This window comes from Sceloporus occidentalis, unplaced genomic scaffold (assembly GCF_023333645.1).
Source record: "Sceloporus occidentalis isolate IW3139 unplaced genomic scaffold, rSceOcc1.0.p SCAF_3, whole genome shotgun sequence".
NCBI lineage: Eukaryota > Metazoa > Chordata > Lepidosauria > Squamata > Phrynosomatidae > Sceloporus > Sceloporus occidentalis.
In genome coordinates, this window is record NW_028316983.1 from 36183103 (window position 1) to 36204584 (window position 21482).

Consider the following 21482-nt stretch of genomic DNA (forward strand, 5'->3'; position numbering starts at 1 on the left):
CTGAAAGGCCAACATGGGGGCAGAGTCGGGGTGTAGCATCCTCACAATGCATGTCCAACTCCCCCCCCCCCCAGGCCCACCCAATACCACATGGCGTGCATCTCTGGCACTGTGTCCAAATGATGCAGTGCCAAAGGAGGGCCATATAACTATGGTGCCCTTTCAAGGGTGCAAAAAGGAGCCACTTTTTGTGGCTCCTTTTTGCGCCTTTGAAAGCCTGGATCAGGGCCATGATGTGAGGTTGCTGTGGCCCCAAGCCAGCTAGGAAAGGGGCAGCTAGAAGCCGCCCCTTAGAGTCGGTCTGTCGAGCCCCGGAGTCTTCTTCACTGGAGGTCTTTAAACAGAATGGCCATCTTTCAGAAGTGCTTTAGCTGTGTGTTTCTGTATGGCTGGAAGTTGGACGAGATGGTCCTTAAATTCCCTTCTAACTCTATGAGTTTATGATTCTCAAACCATTCATTCTAGAAATATTTCATTATGAGTTTACAGAGAAAGCAATATTCAACTGACAAAAATGATTGAAAAGATTACAAAAGTGTGAGAATAGTCAAAGAGATGTAATCCAGCCATGGAAATACAAATTTTCCTATGCAAAACAATACAGTGAGGTAGATTTATTCTTAATTTCTTCATTGAACAAGCAGTGCTACAGTCTTCTGCATTTCTACTTGCATTCTTTCATATCACCAATGCTATTTTCAATAAAGCAGGCTTGCTGTTTCAGCTCTTTTATGTTCTCCTATGCTCTGATAGGCATCAGATCACTTTATGACTGTGTTTGTTGAGTGTCCAAATATTTGCTAGCTCAGGTAGAGTTTGCATAAGCTACACACTGAACCTGTATAGCAGGAAGTCATATTTGAAGAAATTTGCAGAGCATATCCTCTAGGGACTGTGGCAAATGAAAGAAAATTCCAATGTTAGTGTTCAGTAACACAGGGACAAAACCTTAAAGTCGTAACTTCAGCATCCTTTTTAAAATAAGTATGACTACACAGTGTTTACATATTCCTTGGCAGTTTCTCATCACAGTACTAACCAGGCCTGACCCTGCTTAGCTTCTAAGATCAGATGAGATCTGGTGCCTTCAAGGTGTTTATGCCCTTTTTAGCCACCACTTAAACATGCTTATGTGGCCCCTTTTCTAAATAAATAAATCAAAAATTCATACATTCCACCAGACATCTGTATCCAAATCAGGAATGAGGTAAAATACTGTTGGGCATGATGATACAGAATTGGTATTTAGGTTGAGATTGCAGCAACATCAACTGAGGTTAGAAATATATAGTTTTTGTGGGTTTTTCAAACTATGAGGCTGTGTTCTAGAAGAGTTTATTCCTGATGTTTTGCCAGCAGCTGTGGCTGGCATTTTCAGAGAATGCTGGCATAGAAGAGAGTGGGGTATATATATTGTTGGTTGAGAGGAGGTGATTTGCATGTTAATCTGTGTATTCGTCTGTTGTTGAATGGCAAGGCCTACACGGTGGCGCAGTGGTTAAAGAGCCCTGGTGGTGCAGTGGTTAAATGCCTGTACTGCAGCCAATCACTCACAAACTATACGATTGCAAGTTCAATACCAGCCCAGGGGCTCAAATTTAACTCAGGCTTCCATCCTTCCGAGGTTGCTAAAATGAGTACATATTCCAGATTGTTGGGGGCAACTAGCTTACACTTTGTAAACTGCTTAGGGAGTGCTTAAGTGCACTGATAAGAGGTATAGAAATGTACTTACCATTGCTACTTGCTATTTTGGCTATGTTCCATCTCTTAGGGAAGGTCAATTTCCATCTTGTTTGAAAGAAGCAGCTGTTAGGCCGCTTCTGAAAAAACCTTCCCTAGACCCTCTGGATATGAACAGCTATAGCCAGTGTCCCATCTGCCATTTTTAAGCAAAGTGATCGGGAGGGCTGTTGCCCTTCAGCTCCAGGTTGATTTGAATGAAACTGATTATCTAGATCCATTTCAAACCTGCTTTAGGACAGGATATGGAGTTGAGACTGCCATGGTTGCCTTAGCTGATGACCTTCGTCTAGGCATCGACAGGGGAAGTGTGACCCTGTTGGTGTTATTAGACATCTCAGTGGCTTTTGACACAATTGACCATGACATCCTCTTGGAATACCTGAGAGAGTAAGGAATTGGAGGCAATGCATTGCAATGGTTCCGTTCCTTCTTCTCGGGCAGTTTCCAGAGGGTTATGCTCGGGGACAGTTGCTCTGCAAAGGAGCTTAATTGTGGCATCCCTTAAGGCGCCATTCTGTTCCCAGTGCTATTCAATATATATATGAAGCTGCTGGGAGAGATCATCCGGAGACATGGGGTGGGGTGTTATCAGTATACTGATGACACCCAGATATATTTCTCCATGTCTCGGTCTACAGCTCTGACCACAGATGGCATCTCTCCTCTGAATGAATGTCTTAAAGCGGTAATGGACTGGATGAGGAAAAACATATTAAAACTGAATCCAGACAAAACGGAAGTACTTTGATAGAAATTAGCAGATCAAAGCCATGATGACTGATCATTTCAAACATTTCCATCCAGACAGCAGAAGTTCATTTTCCTGTGACCTTTTTCCATAAGTTTCATTTTCTGAAACATTTCTTGAATATTTTTTGCTCTCTGAATTGATGCCAATTCATGTGTTTTATCTTAAAAGCCTAGCTATTCAGAGCAGCCCATTTTCCCAATAGACACTGAGTTGTGTGAAAGAATTACCCTGTTTGTTTGAGGCCTCAGTTGTCCAAAATTGTGCAGCTAGACAATTATGACTGTTGCTATCATTTTCCTAAGCTTTTGTCGCCCCTATTCCCCAACCCTTGAAGTGCATAATGAGATAGGTTCCTAACATCATAGAATGAAAACAAATACAGAAAAATATTTTCATTTCAACTGCAAAACCTGAGTTCAATCCTTGCCTTATGAGCATCCTTTGAGAATTGGTGAGAACCAGTTAAGACATAAGTTACATATACTCTACATTGCCATAAGTGGGCCTCAAGCCTTGACATGGGCCTTATAGAAAAGAGTGGACATTTGTGAAGAAAACAAAGTGAAGCTTTTCTAGATATAGCTTACTTATCAGGCTTCACTTTTATATTGACCTTCTAGTAATCAACACACAAAAAACTAAATCTTATTGTGCCATTACGCTTGGTAAGTACCTGAACCACAGGGTTGTTGGTGTTGTTGTTGTAAAAAATGACAATAAACAATAATGACAAATCAGTACAACCAGTTAAGAAAAGAAAGTAAGAGCAACATAGTCAACCAAGCACCAGAAACACTGGTTTTAAATTTTCTTCTGTCCAAAACTGATATCCTGTTACCATGATTTTCTTAAAGAGATAAAGGCCTTGTTCAGACTGGCCATTAAGGCCAGCCTGGGGGTGGTGTCGAGGCATCGTGCCCACATGACACATGTCCTGACTCTGCCCCCAGGGCACCATGATCCTGTATGCTGCTTCCCACAGCGTGCAGCATCACTGCACTCCTCCAGTGTTGTGTCCACATGATGCAGTACTGAAGGAGCATTGCCAAGCCATGATAATGCAGCTATCACACTCTTTCCAGGGCGCAAAAAGGAGCCACTTTTTGCGGCTCCTTTTTGCACTCTGTAAAGGCCAGATCAGGGCCACAGCATGCGATTACCACAGCCCCGATCTGGCTGAAACAGGGGCGGTTCCATGCCGCTCCTTTGGGGCTTTCTGAACAGCCCAAAGATAAAGAGAACACCAGAAAATATTGAATTACTTATGGAGCTTGAAGAAATTACATCTTTGACTTCATGTTCCAAAATCTTGGCCACTGAGAGCTGTTGTCCACACAAATAACATTTCCAAAATCTAGTCACTCCTAAAGCTTCAATTTCTTAAGTTTCCTTTCTGAAATTCTCATTGGTATATATTTTTTTATCGTGTGAAAAGACAGAACGGCAGTAGTGTCTACTTTTCTTCTCACACAATGTCAGAAACAATGGGACTCTTCCATCTTTGGAGATTTGGTTTCAGGGGAGCCCCACAATGGGGAAAAATCACAGATGCTCAAGCCGATATAATCAATGGGCGGTGATGGGAGTGCCCCATGATTGCTAAGTTGGGGCAGTGTGATATGTGGGAGCTCCACTCTGATATGGTGGGGCAACTGTATAAGTGCTATGGTCATGTTGCTGAAGACATCATTTCTATTCAGTCATCAGTTTCATTTTGATAAGAATTGCTCAAATGACTTCACACACACTGAATGGAAAGAATATGTGATTTAGAACATTTTGAAATGTAGGAGAAAATAAAACTGATGGATTTATCTATCTAGCCAGAAGGTTTGAATGCTTTGCTCTTAAATGTCTAGTATTGCATTCCTGTCTATTCACTCAGGCTAGTTCTGCTGAATTGGAATTGCCTTCCCTTTTTTCTCACAGGAGTCTCATCTTTAACAGCTGCAGGGGAAGCAATTACATCATGATACTTTCCCTGAAATTCTCTATGATCACCTTTGTGTGGCAACAGGCCCTTCCAGGTAGTAGCAGAAGCAACAGTGGGAGCACTAAAGACAAATAGGCATGTTAGAAAGTGAGCTGGAGAAAATTAAGGAAGGAGAGGAAAGATGGAGAACAAGGGAATGGGAGTGAGTAAGGAGAGAGGAGGGGAGAAGGTATGCTCAAACAAGGCAGAGTCAAGGGATAGTAGTACCTCCTACTAACTCAAGGGCTGGGAGAGCTCAGGTCTCCACTAACTGGGAATATTTCTACGGAATATTACTACTGCAGATCCGGGAAGTGTTTGTTTGATATTAAATACCAAATTACCCTCATTCACAAATTTCTTCTTAAATTTAATTAAAATAACTCGATGGGATTTTTTTTCATTGAATGTGGAAGAAAGCAACGACAAACTCTGTGTGGAACTATCAACATAGTTCAGGCCACAGTCTTCTAATGCCTGCTTTCAGACTACAGTCATAGTGCAAGGGGACACATTTGCATCCAATAGAGAGGATATAGGGGCTAGACAGACCGCCCCAAAGGGGTGATCTGGAGCCACTCATTTTCCCTCCAGAGGGAGCCCACAGCAACCAAACCGTGCAAGCTCCCTCCACTCCAAAAAGAACCCACTAAAAGCAGGTTCCTTTGGGCATGCGGGGAGGACTTCATCAGTGCACCATTGGAGTACTGTGACACCTCCACAATGCAAGCGCGGCACTCGGAGGTGTGGATGCGGCACAACACCTGTGTCGTGCATGTGCGCCACATATGGACCGCACCACATAAAGATGGTGCCATCCATACGTATGAGGGTTCCAGAGCATGTGGTTGCCGTGTGCTCTGGAACCCTAATTTCGACGCCGACACAGTGTTTTGGCTCGTCTGTTTCAGGCCATAGGTGGAAATGATTTTCAGTTTCATAGAATCATAAAATCATAAAATGATAGAATTGGAAGAGACCACAGAGGCATCCAGTCCAACCCCTTGCCATGCAGGTAGTCACAATCAAAGCACTCTTGACACCATCCAGGTCACTGATGAGGAAGCTGAATAGCACTAGACCTAGAACAGAACCCTCTGGGACCCGACTAGTTTTATTGCTATTTTGATAGTACACAATAACATTTTCTTCTTTAAAAAATGTTGTCAGCCTCTTTGAAGTAGTCTTCTAAAACAAAAAGCAGCAGGACAAATGTATTTTTTTTAGCAATTGATGAAGGGGTTGTTAGATTAATGTCTGAATTGAGACTCTTTAGATTCTTAGACATACATTTCTCATTTTCCAAGCAGAGTCATTCATCACTGTGCCCTCCTGGTTCCAGTTAGACAAATTAATTTGAACTCCCCATCATCAAGTAACTTTCTATTCCAGGCTATCCAGTTTCCTATGAGAGAAGTTTCATTTTATATTGGATTTTCTTTTCCCAGCCTTCACACCTCAGTTTATTCACTACAGAAATGGCATCAACAGCAATGCATGATATCACTCCAGGTCTATTCTTCCATCAAGATGCTGAACCTATATCTTGAAACATTTATTTGAACTGATTAAGAGCAAAACACATAATCAGCAACAAAAACAGTCTGCACTTGGTTTGACAGCACTAATTAGAAACAACCAGGTGGCTGTTCTGTATTGTCACACTTTCATTTAATTTCACATACTACTGTAATATTTGCATGTGTACAGAATATCAATGTGTTTTTGATTGTGGCATAAATGGCAAGTGCATATTTTTAAATACTAGGACAATAACTCCCCTCCACTTGCCAGAATAAAGTCAGAAACTTTGCAGACATTGAAATGTAAGACTGTTTGGTATTTATGCTAACAGAGTATGGCAGCTTAGTGCTGTGAGCATCTGGCTGTTAAAGAGGAACAATTATTTTGGAAACATGTGGTTTGGTAAACATAGAAAAGGTATATTTATTGCTTTAGAATATCTATTCAAAAATAAAGCATCAGAAAAGAATTATACTTGCTTACAGAAGTATAAGTTACACCACACTGACTAAACCCATTGAACATGTTGGTTCACCATTCACCAATTGATTTCATGGGCTAACCAACGGGATTTAAGGTTATGTCATGTTGCTACATTGTTGTAGTCACTTTCTTCACCACTACCCCCCAAAAGTAACCTTTTATGTGACACAGCCACCCTCTCCCCAACTTGGCCATTTCTGTGTCTTTGGACAGTGGGAAAATCAGCACAGAGAGAGAGAGAGAGAGAGAGAGAGAGAGTTTGTGGCTGAATGCACTGCAACAGGCATCTGGAGGGACCTCCTCGGGGGACAGGGCTTCTTGGGGTGGGGTTTCCAGCCCCAGACTTCCAGTGGGGTTTCTGGGGTGGGGGGCACCAAGGAGCACCCATGCGACCCCAAAAAGACCCCACATGGCCCTGAAAAGCCCCTGCACAGGCCCTGCCTAGGAGCACCCATGTAGCTCTGAAAAGCCCAGTGCACGGCCTAGAAGCACCCACATGGCCCTGAACAGCCCAGCGTGAGGCCTAGGAGTGCCCATGCAACCCTGAGAATCACCCAGAACGGGTGGAACAATGACTGCACAGGCCGAAGCAGCACCTAAGAGGGGGCAGGGGCAGGGAGCCAACCTGGTGTCACCTCCCCCCATTCGGATGCGTCACCTAGTGCAGTCTACACCCCCTGCATCCCCCAGTGACACTACTGTATGGAGGTCACTGTAGGTGAGGTCCTTGTTATATGTCCAGCTATTGGAAAATATCTGGACACCTCACTGGGGTTTCCCTCCCCTTTTTCTAATGACAAACAAATAGCTTTGTTGCTGTGTTCGTGAAAATGGCAGTTTCTGGAGAATTTTGGTCACTGCAGAACTGGTGAAGAATTCAGACTTCTTTTTGGCAACCACCAAAGCAGTAGGTCACAATGGCAAAGGGTGGACTTATTCCATTGTAACTTGCTAACAGGTCATCCTTGGATTTAATTTTTTTCCCCATTTGCATTCTCACTGCAAAATAAAATAAAATAAAAAAAATTGCTACAGCATTAGTCCTGAGACTGTATCATATTTTGTTTCTTATTTCCCATTTCCTTCTCAACCCCTTTGTGTTATTGTTATTGTTATTTGTTTTGGAACGACTGTAAGCCTCCAGTAGGAACTGCCATTTGAAATTAATTATATGTAAGCCTCTTCAAGAGCCTTTTGGGAGGAGGAGCAGGATAAAAATAAGTAAATAAATAAAATAGATAATCTCTGTATAATAGAATCAGTAAAAAGAGAGAAAGAAGGTGGGGGAAACAGCCCACTGCTACAAAAGGTTGGGAGGATTTACCAGTGTGTCCCTCTTTGCTCTAATGTTCTCTCCCCTTCTTCCCCCCAGTCCTGTGGTATATCCTTTCCCCAGAGAAACCCGGAAATAAATAAGAAGTCTGCGATGTCAACTGATTTTCCCCTCATCTTCTCTGCTCCCATTTCACTACCTTAATAAATTAAGCTGAACAACAATGGAGATGAAAGGAAGGAGGACAATGTGGTAAATGTAGCAGAAAGAAATTTGAATTGTAATGAGGAGAGCTAATCAGGAAAAGAATGGACTATGCGGAAAGCACTAATGAGTTTCTAAATAAATTCAAAAGGTTAATAACAGATACGAGGAGAATCCTAATGCAAAGAATGAAAGCTCTGCTTTGCTGCTGTTGTGACTATGGTATATGCTACTTTTCTGTATCATATATTCAGTATCATTGCTCCATGGTTGACTCGTTAAATATCATTGATGCTCTAGTGGTGTTTTTGTGTACCACAACTATTGTCAGATTTAATTTTATTTTCAATTTATTTTTGCTTTTCCCGAATTAAACACTCTATCTCCCTCTCCCACATAGACATACAGGCATTTGCACTTTTATCCCTCTTGGAATTTCCGGGTCAGTTTCATTTTGTTTTGTTTTTCCTGTATCATAATACATTTTTAATTTCTCCAACTGTACCAAGGCACCTAAGCACCCAGACATAGGCTGCTGCCACACTGCAACTTAATTCAGCTTGACACTGTATTAAAAATGCAGTTTTTGCACAGAATAAAGAAAGGTGGCTGTGGAATATGGTCTGATGGCACACTAGAGCAAGAATAAGACTGGAGTAATAGCCAGTGGCATTCACTAGCTAGTGTACCACACTGGACCCTAGTTCTTGCTTCAGTATTCTGGCACCTTATCTCTCATACAGAGAGCTCAGAAGGGTGTTACATAGAACAAGGGAGGAATATAGGCAGTGACTGAGCCAAAGCAATGTAAACTAAGCTTCCCATGTCTCTCTCTTTGAATAAAGGCTATAGACTGAGGACTTTATCACACAAGGTGGTAAACCGAATTTGAAACAAGATATTAGTATATTTTGCCAGTATTTATCATGTAACATCATGTCTATCTTGTTGTTGTATTGCATTTCATTTGTTTCTGTGGTTCACCTTACCACCATCAGGCAAAAGCCATCAATGGCTCCTAATATCACTGCTATGCCATTTATCCCCCTAATATGATAGGTTTCCTGTGTGACAGTAACAATATGATGGCAGTCACATGACATGAGGGGACATGATTCCTCCTCCCCTCACTATTCTGAAGCAGACCAAGGTTCTGTGCCTTCTGGATTATTTATTTTTATTTTTGATGTGATCGCATGTTGTTGTTAGCTGTCCCCAGGTTGTCTTCCACTCATGGTGACCCTGTGAATGACACACCTCTAAGTCCCCTTGTCCTCACCTTCTCTGATCATGTCCTGCAGGCCCAAGCCTGTGTCATCTCTGATTGAGTCTAAACATCTGGCATGTGACCTTCCTCTCTTCTTACTGCCTTCTACCTTTCCTAGCATAATTGTCTTTTCTAACATTTTTCTTCTTGATGTAGCCAAAGTACAACAGCTTCATTTTATTCATATTGGCTTCCAGGGAGAATTCTGGTTTCATCTGTTCTAAAATCCATTTGTTTGTCTTCTTGGATGTCCATGGTATTCTCAATACTCTTCTCCATCACCACATCTCAAATGAGTTGATTTTCTTCATAATGGCTTTTTTCACTGTCCATGTATACATGGTGATTGGGAATACAATGGTTTGGACTATACACACTTTAGCATTCAGAATTATGCTAAATTATGCTTTACTCTTTATGATCTTGTGCAATTCTTTCCTAGCTGCCCTTCCTAATCCCAGTCTTCTTCTGATTGCCTGACAGCAGCTTTTGTTTTGATCAGTATTTGATCCAAGGTATGGGAACTCTGACTGTTTCAATTTTCTCATTTTGTAGAGTGAATTTTTGTAGATTTTCTGTGGTAATTATTTGTGTTTTTCTAATGTTCAGCTTGAAACCAACCTTGGCACTTTCCTTCTTGGCCTTCTTAAGTGGTTCTTCCAGAAGCTTGTTTGTTTCTGTTTAAATATGTCAGAACATTAAAATAAAATATTTTTATCAAAAATCAAAAGGCACGTAGGTGCTGAGTAGGGCCTACATAAATTGGAAGGCAGGGTTATGGAGGTGGTATGGAAGGGACCATAGACTGCCAAAGCAGTACACTCACATGATTGTAGAGGTGGGATACTGAACATTTTCAAACTGTTATGTTCCCATTTGCTTCACTAATACATTTGTGAGCAAATAAGCTGGTGTGATAGTTGATAAGATTTAGATATATGTCTGATTAATAACTGGCTGAACTTTTGCAATAAGCCATCATGCCTACAGTAGGAAATTATTTCCATCACAACAGAGGAAGAGAAAGTGGAATTGCTAACTGTAAATAAACAAGATAGTTGTGCATCTCATTATTGCCCTAATTACCCTCTTTAAATCATGCAGACCTGTCATCTAGGACTACAAAATACATTTCAAGATTGCTAAGCACAGGAAAAAGTACATATGAGAATTTTAACAGAGGTGTGGAGCTTACTAAGGGCTCATCTAACCACCCCTAAAACAGTAGAGAAATATGAAGCATATGCTAATTCTTTGGCTTTCTCTTTCTCTCTCCCCACCCCGTGTGTGTGTGTGTGTGTGTGTGTGTGTGTGTGAGAGAGAGAGAGAGAGAGAGAGAGAGAAATTCCTCCATTAAGCACACCCAGCAACTCAACAAAGATAAGAGAATTGCTGTAGTTTCATTTTGTATCATGAATGAGGTCATGCAATTGTCTACAGAGACACAGAGAATATTGAAATTGTTTTAAAGAATGCATAGTCATTTGGAATTTTCTCACCCATGAGGCACATTTGATCTCTTTTTTCCTCTTCTACTGAATGGTAAAGAGCAAACTTGGCATAATTGTTAGAGCATTGGTCTATGTCTCTGGAGACCAGGGCTCAATTCTCTACTCAGCCATGGAAAGCCAGTGTGTGACCTTGAATGAGTCATACTCTCAGCTTCAGAGAACCCTCATCTTAGGGTTGCCATAAGTTGAAAATTACTTGAAAGCATACAACAACAACAACATTAACAACAGCGAATGGTAAAGACTTATCCCCACTTTTCTCCACAAGACAGTTCCCTATTTTAAGACTAATATGTATAACCAGTTTGGGATATGATTTGTTTGGAAATATGCTATTATTAATGCTGCATTTGTGTTGTTCCTCTTTGTGAACCACTTTGTTCATAGGAGGAAGGGGTAGTAATACAGCAAAAACAGAAAGAATGTAAAAAATAAACAGCATAAAAATGAGGGCTACATAAAGGAATCAGCCAAATCTCAAAGTGAACTGTGCCAGATAAGAACAGCCCTGCAAAATGAATTGGCCCAGTTGGGTTCTACAACAAAACAACACACAACAGAACAGTAATTCTGACCTAACTGAAGACCTGGACATTAAAAATAGTTGAGGAAAAGTGAGACAATTTATCTGCAACTTGACCATTGGAGGGAGACTCAAGGCATAGCCAGACTGATTTTGCTCCTCTTCTTTCTGGTTATATGCTGGGCTGACAAAAATATTCTAGAATAAACAAAATGTGTATGGATCTCCAAAATAAAATTAGAAAGAACAGGAATTTGGGACTTTCTGGTCTTTTAATCAGTCTGGATGCAGACTGTGGAACGGCCTGCCGGATGAGATCCGTCTACTTACATCCTTAGACAGCTTTAAAAAGGCTGTTAAGATGGATCTCTTCCGGCAGGCCTTCCCAGAATAGAGAACCCGGCCTTAGAAAAACGTCTGAGAAAGATACTGCTGCTCCCACTGATTGCTTGTTGGTATGATGTTGTTGACCTTCTGGTCAGTTTTTAACTTGTATGTTTGTTTGTTTGTTTGTTTGTTTGTTTGTTGTTTTTTGTTCTGTTTTTTAAATATTGCATTGGATTTAATACTTTTTTAAAGAGGGGAGGGTACCAGGGATTTTATATGTTTTGTATTTTTAACTTTGTTAGCCGCCCCGATTGTTCTCAGAGGGGCGGGATACAAATAAATATTATTATTATTATTATTATTATTATTATTATTATTTTACTTCATTCTTTCCACTGGGTAGAACGTGGCTACATTGGCTGGGGAATTCAGGGACATGTAGTCCAACTTTTCTAAGCTTTACTTCCTGTTTCTTGGCTTATCTCATTTTTTCTCCATTCCAAACAAAAGCAGTGCCCAAATATAACTGTATTTGCATCCATTTTACTCTCCCTCTAGACCAGTGGTCCCCTACTGACCCCTTTAATCTTGAGTGACAAACCTAGCACCTTCCAATGCTTTTCCCAGTACAAGGAGGTCAGCATAATAAACCCCTCCCCTCTTGCCACGTCCAGGTTGCCACCACTGCCAGCCACTGCCTCAGGTTCTCATGTGTGAATACAACAATGTCCCAAGCCTGCTCTCACCTGTTGTCCATGTCAGCATTATAACATCAGGAAGGCCAGCTGGCTGGCTGCTTGGTTGCTGTTCTCAGGCTGGCCGGGTACAAAGGGAGAAACTTTTCCCAGGTGAGGAAGGACTTTGAATCCTTCATCACAAGGTGAAGGACATGACCAGCTTCTCACATTTTTCTCCAGGGAGAAAGGATCCCCAATCCTTCTTCACCAGGTTGAAGAAGGATGCAGTTTGTTTTCCATTTTCCTTCCCAGCAAGGAAGGATTCTCAATCCTTCACTGAAGCAGAGAGGGGTAAAGATGGTATATATCTAGGGGAGGTTACAGAGGCCACAAGCTCTGGATCAAAGGCAGGCATGGATGGGAAAGGGAGAGATTTTAACTACAGGAGCTGAGATGAAGGAATCTTCCCAATACTTGAACTTGATATGCCTTCCCCTCTTTCCCCGAGACATGCTTTCCCTACACAGTTTCAAGGCATTCCCCCCCCCCCCCACACACACACACACATTCTTATGCTACCTCTTCTCTTGGCTTGTATGACATAAGAAAACAGGAGCTGCAGCACAATTTCACTGTGCCATTTAAGGACCAACAAAGTTCCCAAGCAGGGTCCCAAATGTGATAGCTTCTTTTTTCTGCCACTTCTCCCCCACTGGCATGCATACTAACCCCTCACTCCAGTCAGTCTGTCTATCCCAAAATGGCACCACTCCAAGCCATAAAAGCAATGCCCTGTGTCCAAATCTCATGAGAGTTTCCCAACTACCACTACTAGCAAAAGAGAGGGCTAAGGGAATGAGTTTTCATGGACAGGCAAAGAGTGGGAGACACCACCACATGACGCAATCAGTGAGGCTGCATGGTGGTTTTAAGGGACCCTTAAAGAAAAGAGAGGTTTCATCCAGGCCTCGTTTCCCCCATTGTCTTAAAGGCTGCTATTTCCTTTTTCTTTCTTGTGCACCAATACTTTGACTGAAGGCCTCCTGCCACCCACTTTTCCCTAACACCCCCCTCCATATCTTTCTACCACCTTCACTGCTCTAGATCCATTTTCCTGTTCGACCACCCAGTTGTCCTCTTTCTTGTCCCTATACTTATTATTATTATTATTATTATTATTATTATTATTATTTCTTATTCATCTATCCCATGGATTGAAGTGAGATTGCAAATACTTCAGGAAAATCCTTCCCTCTCTCAAGGGAAAACACACTTACTTGCATCAATATACATTGCTGAGAGTGTAAGATAAGGAATATATAATCAAAAATAAAAGTCCTGTTTTTTCTTGGGATTGCTTGGATCTCGTTTTGCAAAATAAACACTTTTGTTGATAACTAGGTGCCGTGGAATCTGAAATTTCCCAGAACGATTCTATACAGCCACTATGCTATTTGTAACTTGCAGGATATCAAAGCATTACCAACAGACTGATAAGATTATTTCCTATTACAAGGCTTGTAATGAAACAAATCAAGTGTAATGATTTCTACTGCCCTGTGGTGGTTGCTGTTATTGATTGTTTTAGCATGCAGGCACATTCCAAGGAGTTTGGTGAAAATGAGCAGCAATTTACGAAACTGGAAACACAACTTTTAAGGCATAAAAATTGGCTCACATTTATTGTAGCAGTTGGGAAAATATTTAGATTAACTTCATCCTCTGAATGCATGTCAAATATGCTCCTTGCCAATGTATTTTAATTTCAAAAAATATTGCAGTAGATTGAGAAACAAAAAAGCATAACTATTACCTTCTTATTTTCTTTTCCTCCCAGCAGCTATAAATTCTACATTAACACTCTCTCATCATTCACTTTGCAGCCCTCAGTACACAAATTATAAAGGCAAAATTCATGTTAGGTTTTTTTTCTAAAATTCTCAGTCTCTGAGGAAGGATTTCTAGTAAAATATAACATGTTTCTGTAAAAGAAGATACTGGCTCCTTTCTAACACCAACTTCTCATTTCTCCCAGGAGTTGATTGACTGATTGATTTGATTTGACTTGATTTGATTTACATCCCACAAAATGGGACTCAGAATGGGAGTACAATACATGTTAAAACAAAAGAGCTAAAACAGTATGTAGTGAATAGTATGTAGTGTAGCTGTCTTGGAGTCTAAAATTTCCCAAAATGATTCTGTGCAGCCACTATGCTATTTATAATTTGTAGGATAGCTGAAATTTACAAATTGCTTTTAAAAATGTTAAAAATCAATCCAATTAAAATGTTGCTTTTAAGACATTAATTTAAACCAAACAAACATAAAACACATACTTTATTATTATTATTATTATTATTATTATTAAACTTTATTTCTAAAGCGCTGTAATTATACACAGCGCTGTACAAAGTTGGTAAACTTAAAGAGTATATAAAAGCCTGCCCAAGGCGTACACTCTAAGATAGTAACAATTAAAAAGAGGAATAAATAAAATTACCATATAGAAAAGAAAAAACAAATTAAAAACATCAAATATAAAAACAAATCACATCATATCAAATATTATCAGACAGCCAGATGACAATTATTACATCTTTAAAAAACAGCACACTGATTTCACATCCTTCTAGCCGAACCACTTAAAGGCCAAAGACATTTAAATAGGAAATTATTTGCCTGCTGATAAAAAGAGGACAGAGATGGTGCCAACTGAGCCTCCTTAAGGGGGAGTTCTATCGCCTAGGTGCAGTCACTGAAAAGGCCCCCTCTCATGTCTTCACCAGATTGGCCTGGGAGAATGGTGAGGCAGAGAGAAAGCTAATGTCACTAATGATGTTGGAGTTACCTGGAGATACCTATTAGCTGGATTTTCTCCCTCTGTCTTCCTCATCTCCATGCCATCTAAAAATTCCATGTTGTGCCATTTCCCAATTCTCTAATCCCACCCCATTTCTCTGGAGCAAATTTGGAAGGTGAGCAGATTTGTTCTGATGGCAGAAGCACTGTTATAGGTCGAATGTGACACCATTGGATCAATGCAAAGTTTGCTGAGTCAAAAATCAAGACTGACACCTCCTTCTTCGGTTATTAAAAGAGGAGAATGTGTCAAATTATGCTGCTTGGAGCCAATTTTTACAAGTCTAAGGGTAGTTTTCCTCTCTGAGGTCACCATGGCCCTTTAGAGGCCTCATTCATTTATTCAATTGCTTGCTCACTCATCCACTTGTTCATTTTAAAAATAGCAACTTTATTTCTTGTAAAATGGTCCACAAGTTCATAATTTATTAATAAATTAGTTTCAAACATAATTCAGGACCAACATAATGCTGGACTTTCAATAAAGCATTTTGGCCCATGTAGTCATAAAGCAATGCATACCATGCATTTAAAGGCCTGTGGAACATAATGAACTCCATACCAACCTTGCAAGGCTAACCTTGCAAGGGCTAATGTGGAGGCCTTTTTGATTAGACCCTAATAAGTGAAGTGACAGTGACACTGTAAACTTCCTATCATGTGTGCTGTTCAGAAGCTGCTTTCTGACTCCCTCTGCTTGGCACAACAAGGAACTACGGGAAATCTGGAAACAGGGAGAACCAGGAACATGGTTTTCAGACTGTTGCAATTCCATGAAGAAAGTGAATTTGTGAATGAACTGGAAATGAAAACACAGTATTTTCCCTGTTCCAAGATTTCCCATGGTTCCTTGCTGTGCTAAAGAGAGGAAGTCAGCCTTCTTAAAAGGACAAACACACAACATACACATTTCTTTCCCTCGCATGGCTGGTCACCTCTTCCTGCACCCTCTAAGCCTTAAGTCTAAAGCTTATTCCCTAATTCACCTGACTTTCTGTCTGGATTCTGACCAGTTTGTGCGTGCATCATCTGAAAAGCAATTGTGAAATTGTCCCTAATGCCTTGGATGACCCTGCATTGAGACCAGTTTAACCTTCCAGTTTTCCGTGTGTGAAAAAGTCCAGGGAGGGGAAGCTTTTATTTGGCCCATGCTACTAGGGCCCTTGTCTTACAAGTGAAATAGTTTAATTCACTGTTAGCAGCCTATCCTTAACGCAATTCTTATTAAAAAGACTGAGGCCTGTTACAGACTGCCAAAATAAAGCTGCTTCAGGTCTCTTTGGAAATATGCTATTTAAATGATGCATGGGTCCTAAGAGTCCGGAGATCACGCCAAAGCCACACTCCATTCCTAAGCACTGGAGTGCAGCTTTGGTGCAGCTTCCGGATTCTTAGGGTGCATGCATCATTTAAACAGCATACCTCCAAAGAGACCCAAAGCAGCTTATTTTGGCAGTCTGTAACAGGCCATAGTTTGTATCTTAACTCATTGACATCTTTACTCCATAATACGAAACTGCTAGCTGCTGTATGTATACACTCTCCATCATGCGCCAGCATCCAGACCTCCTCACATGCAAAATTCAAGACCTGTGGGGCACTAATATGGCATTTTACTGGCTTGGCTTAGGAAGAGGGATGGAGAAAGGGAAGGTGCATATGATACTGCAAGCATCATGGACTGCAGCACACCCCAGCTGCAATTCCTCAGCCAGAAAAGAAAAAAAAACAACTTCCTCCTATTGGCAGTTTTGCTGTCTGTTTACATGCTAAAATGAACATTACTGCCTTCAACAATGATCCCTTTCTTGCCTCTAAATAGCACACATGAAGTGACAGATCTGGCTTTGCTGCTTAGCAGTGGCATCACTAGGAGGGCATGGGGTGTTTGTGGACTGTACCAGATGATACCCTAAGAGGGGGTGACACCACTGCTCCTCAACACTTGACTTTGGGCAGAAACAGGCTGTCTCAATCACCTGTGTTCCATTAAAATGCTGAAGAGATGGTTTGAATGGGGTGAGGATCAGTGGGAGGAGAAAGCAGAAGTCTCAGTTATAAAAAAAAATAAATCACATTTTACCAAATTTTCACTTTAAGCATATGAAACTATGCGTATGTAAATACATTTAGGCTGTGCATATGATACTGTAATTAAAAGTATAATTTTAATTGTGCTAGTTGTTTAAGTCACAATTATTACCATTACATTAAGTGATATGTGGGAATTACAATTTATGAGTAACATTAGGACAAAAAACATTACTAAGGATTCTGTATGGTGTGGTATAGGAGGTCAATGGGGCATGTGTTACTGCACCATGAGGTATTGTACCGGGTGACACAAACCCTAGTGACGCCACTCCTGTGTATATATGCACAGAGTCTTAGTATAAACTTGATTATGCATTGTGCAGAAAGTGAAGGTGTCACTGACTTCAGACCTTTATGTGTAGAATAGACATCAGCATGTAATATGTTTTTGAGAGAGATTTATTCTTACCTGGTGAAGGAGAGGTTTTTTTGTTGTTGTTGTTCATGTCTAGTGTCTGAGTCACTAGAAACTCTGGAAGACTGCAGCTGAGACAAGGCTAAATCCATACTGTTCAGTCACCTTCCTTCATCTTACCCCCACCTTTAGACCTTTAGACCTACTTTGCTCTTTTGATCATTTTGAAATCTCATAAACTGTTGAAAGGGGAATATTATACTCCATTTTATTCCAGCTATCAAATGCTGTGAAATCAAACTACTGCAAAACATCTACAAAACATTAGCAAATACCAAATCTTGAAATCAAAGATTTGCTTGTCAAAAACAGATATGAAATATTCAGAGAACATCTAGTGAATACCTGATGTCAAATTTGCAAACAAATGTTGAGAAGAAAAACTGTTTTCTCTCTAACCCTCCAAACCTACTGATTCATCCAAGTGTGGAGTCTAAGAAAATCCTCTTAAAGATAATCATCCAAGATTTTTCTCCGCTGTCAAAGCTTGGACAAAGTGTCAGGAATGGGAGCAGCAGTATATCTCACTGCAATGACGGGTTTAATACTCTGTAGGACATGTTATGCCACAGAACACACACATGGGAAATAAAAGATAAACCTGGAAGATGAAAGTGCTTTCGACAGCTTCTCTGCCCAAATGGGGAACATTCTCCATTGCTTAGGAATATAAGTGTTGGCTAGCTCACTTGTGAAAGACAGCTAGCTGTTATCCAGAGGAATGCAAATAAATATGTTCTGAGCAGAGATGAAACTAAGGAACATAGCATTTTCTGCTCCACTGATAAGCAGGTGATGAGATTACAAAAGCAAGCGGGTTCATTGGAAGTGAATGCTCTAATGTGTGAAAGCCAAGGAATAAGGAGAAAGAGGACATTACTAGGGGGGCATTCACATGATACAGTTATGCTATTATTCCTCTTTAAGTGTCATAGTTCCATTCTATGGAATCCTGGGATTGGCAGTTTATACAGGGGCATTTAGAATTCTCAGTCAAAAGGTCTAGTGCTGCACCAAACCAGCTGTATTCCTGCACCAGGTGTCACTCAGAGTGGTGGGCTAGTGCAGGGCAGGACGTCCGGGATTGGGAAATCTAGGGGCTTCTAGGGATGGTGCTTCCAGTGGGTGGGGCTTACACTCCCTGTGCTGCAAATGGCACACGCTTCCTCTCCCCATGCCGGAAAAGGATGGGACCTGGAGGCAGCAGCATTCCTGCATGGGTTGCCTATTCCCCATGTGTGCCACCCCCAAATGCTGCATTCAGCCCCCCCATGTGCAGTCCTGTCCTTTTCTTCATCAGGAAAAGGACAGGACTGCACGTGGGAGGTGGAGCACACACCAGAAATGAAGCAATGTGTGCAGGGGGCATGGAGCAGTGTAGAGGGGAAGGAGAATGGAGGATAGTACAAGGGGGCTGACTGGGTGTCATCCCCCTTCTCGGGTGTCACCCAGTCTGGAACGCACCCTTCACATCCCTCCAGTGATGCTATGAAGTTAGGCATGTGTGTGTCTGTGTGTATGCAGAAGAAACTCTGTAAGAAAAAGCAAGCTGCCCTCCTAAAGGATTCTCCTTGCTAGGATTCTTCATACACACACACATACACACACACCTCAGCATGGATCTAAGGGGAAAGGCACAACTAGCTTCCCTCTCAGACTTGCTGGGAGGGAGGGTGTGTATGTGAGTGTGTGGAGGGGTGTCTTTAAGACACTTCACAAGGAAAAGGAGGTACTCTCCCGGCAGCCTCTATTCCCCTATCCCATCCCTGTATGCAACAGCCACCATGTGCTTCTTTTCCTCTGTCATTGCTACCTTGGGCTCTCTTGGCTGGGGTAAGGAGAGCCTAAGGCAGCAGAGAATCAGGAACCAGTGGGGAAGGAAAATGGTGGGAGCATAAAGGGGAGGACTCTGTTACCTTCCTGCTGTCCCCATTAGCGGCACCTTCCTTTCCCACTTGACCAGCACTCCAATGAGTCCTGGAAGAAGCTGCCTGGTAGCAGGAGCACCCTTCTAGTGGCTGAAGGGGGGGCGTGGCTGGGTGTTACTCTTCCCCAAGTTGTCACCCAGTATGATTTGCACCCCCTAGTGATGCTACTGCACCAAACTACAAATTCCAGGATTTCATAGGATGAAACCATGGTAGTTAAAGTGAAATAGTAGCACTATAATTCAGTAGTGTGAATGGGCCCTGGATTCTTTGGCCCCAATCATATTGGGGCTTTACACTAACATGTCTCCTTTTAAAAATATAATACAAAGAGATACCAGTTTTATGTTTATATTACTCTTTCTTTCCTCACTGTGTGTGTGGTTCTACATGCATTAGACTGTATGCCTTTGATAGGGTGGGTTGTTTTTTGTTGTTGCTGTGAAACACGGCTCTTTTCTGCGCTGCTGCCAAGGCACCATTAGTATCTTGGAGTGGCGTGGTGACATCTCTTGTGTGTTGCACCATTTAGAGGCAGCACATGAAGCATGTCATCGACACGCATGCTGTCTGAATGTGCGTGCCCAAAATGGTGCCAGGAAAGCATGGAGTATGCGAACGCTCCACGCTCCCCAGCCCCAATTTCAGCCCCAGGCTGCTGCAAAGTGGCGGTCTGTATCAGGTCATAATAAGCACATAACTGCTGTTTATTATTATACTAGTTTCTGTTTCATTCATATAATTTTAACTGTCATGGTTCCATCGTGGCGTAGTGGTTAAATGTCTGTACTGCAGCCACTCACTCAAAACCATAAGGCTGCGAGTTCAAGACCAGCAAAAGGGCTCAAGATCAACTCAGGCTTGCATCCTTCCGAGGTCATTAAAATAAGTACCCAGATTGTTGGGGGCAAATTAGCTTACAGTTGTAAACCGCTTAGACACTGCTTAGGCAGTATGAAGCGGTATATAAATGAAGCTTATTTTTGTTTTGTACAGAATCTTGGGATTTGCAGTTTTGTCAGGTACTAGCACTCTTTGGCAGACAAGGCTAAAAACCTTGAAAAACTACACTTCCCAGGATTCCATAGAATGGAACTACAGCACTTAAAGTGATATCCAACTGCATTATTTCTACAATGTAGATGCACCCTTGGAAGCCAGAAAACGGTAGCCTTTTCCTTGACTACTTAAGTTACACAAAGGGCTGTCAAGTGTCACATGTGGCCCAAGGTCTACAGATAGTGCACCCTATTCTCAAAGATTAGTGTAGAGTAGATCCTCACTGTGGACCATTACAATGAGAAGAATTAGTGTTTCACAGTGGAAGTCCACTGTTGTTGCTGCTGCTGTTTTTGTTCTTGTTGTTGTTGTATGCCTTCAAGTCATTTCCAATTTATAGTGACCCTAAGGCAACCCTGAGGGCCAGCGTGGGGTAATGGTCTGAGCCTTGGACTAATACAATGGGAGACCATAGGTCAAATCCCGACTCAGCCATGGAAACCCACTGGGTGACCTTGGGCAAGTCACACACTCTCAGCTTAAGAAAAGAACTTGCCAAGAAAACCTTGAGACAGGTTTGCCTTCAGGTCACCAGAACTCAGAAATGACTTGAAGACACACCACCATCACCACAACAGCAACAACAAGGCAACCCTATCATGGGGCTTTATGGGCAAGTTTCTTCTGAGGGGGTTTGTCATGGCCATACTCTAAGATTGAGAGAGTGTTACTTGCCCAAGATCACCCAGTGGGTTTCATGGCCAAGCTGGGATTTAACCCCTGGTCTCCAATGCCATAGTGCAACACTGAAACCACTATACCACACTGGCTCTCAGGGAAATCCTTTTTCCTGTCTTAAATGAATATTCCTCCCCCTTGCTCAACATAACTGTCTTCCGTGTTCTCCTAGAACATTCCTGTCTTCC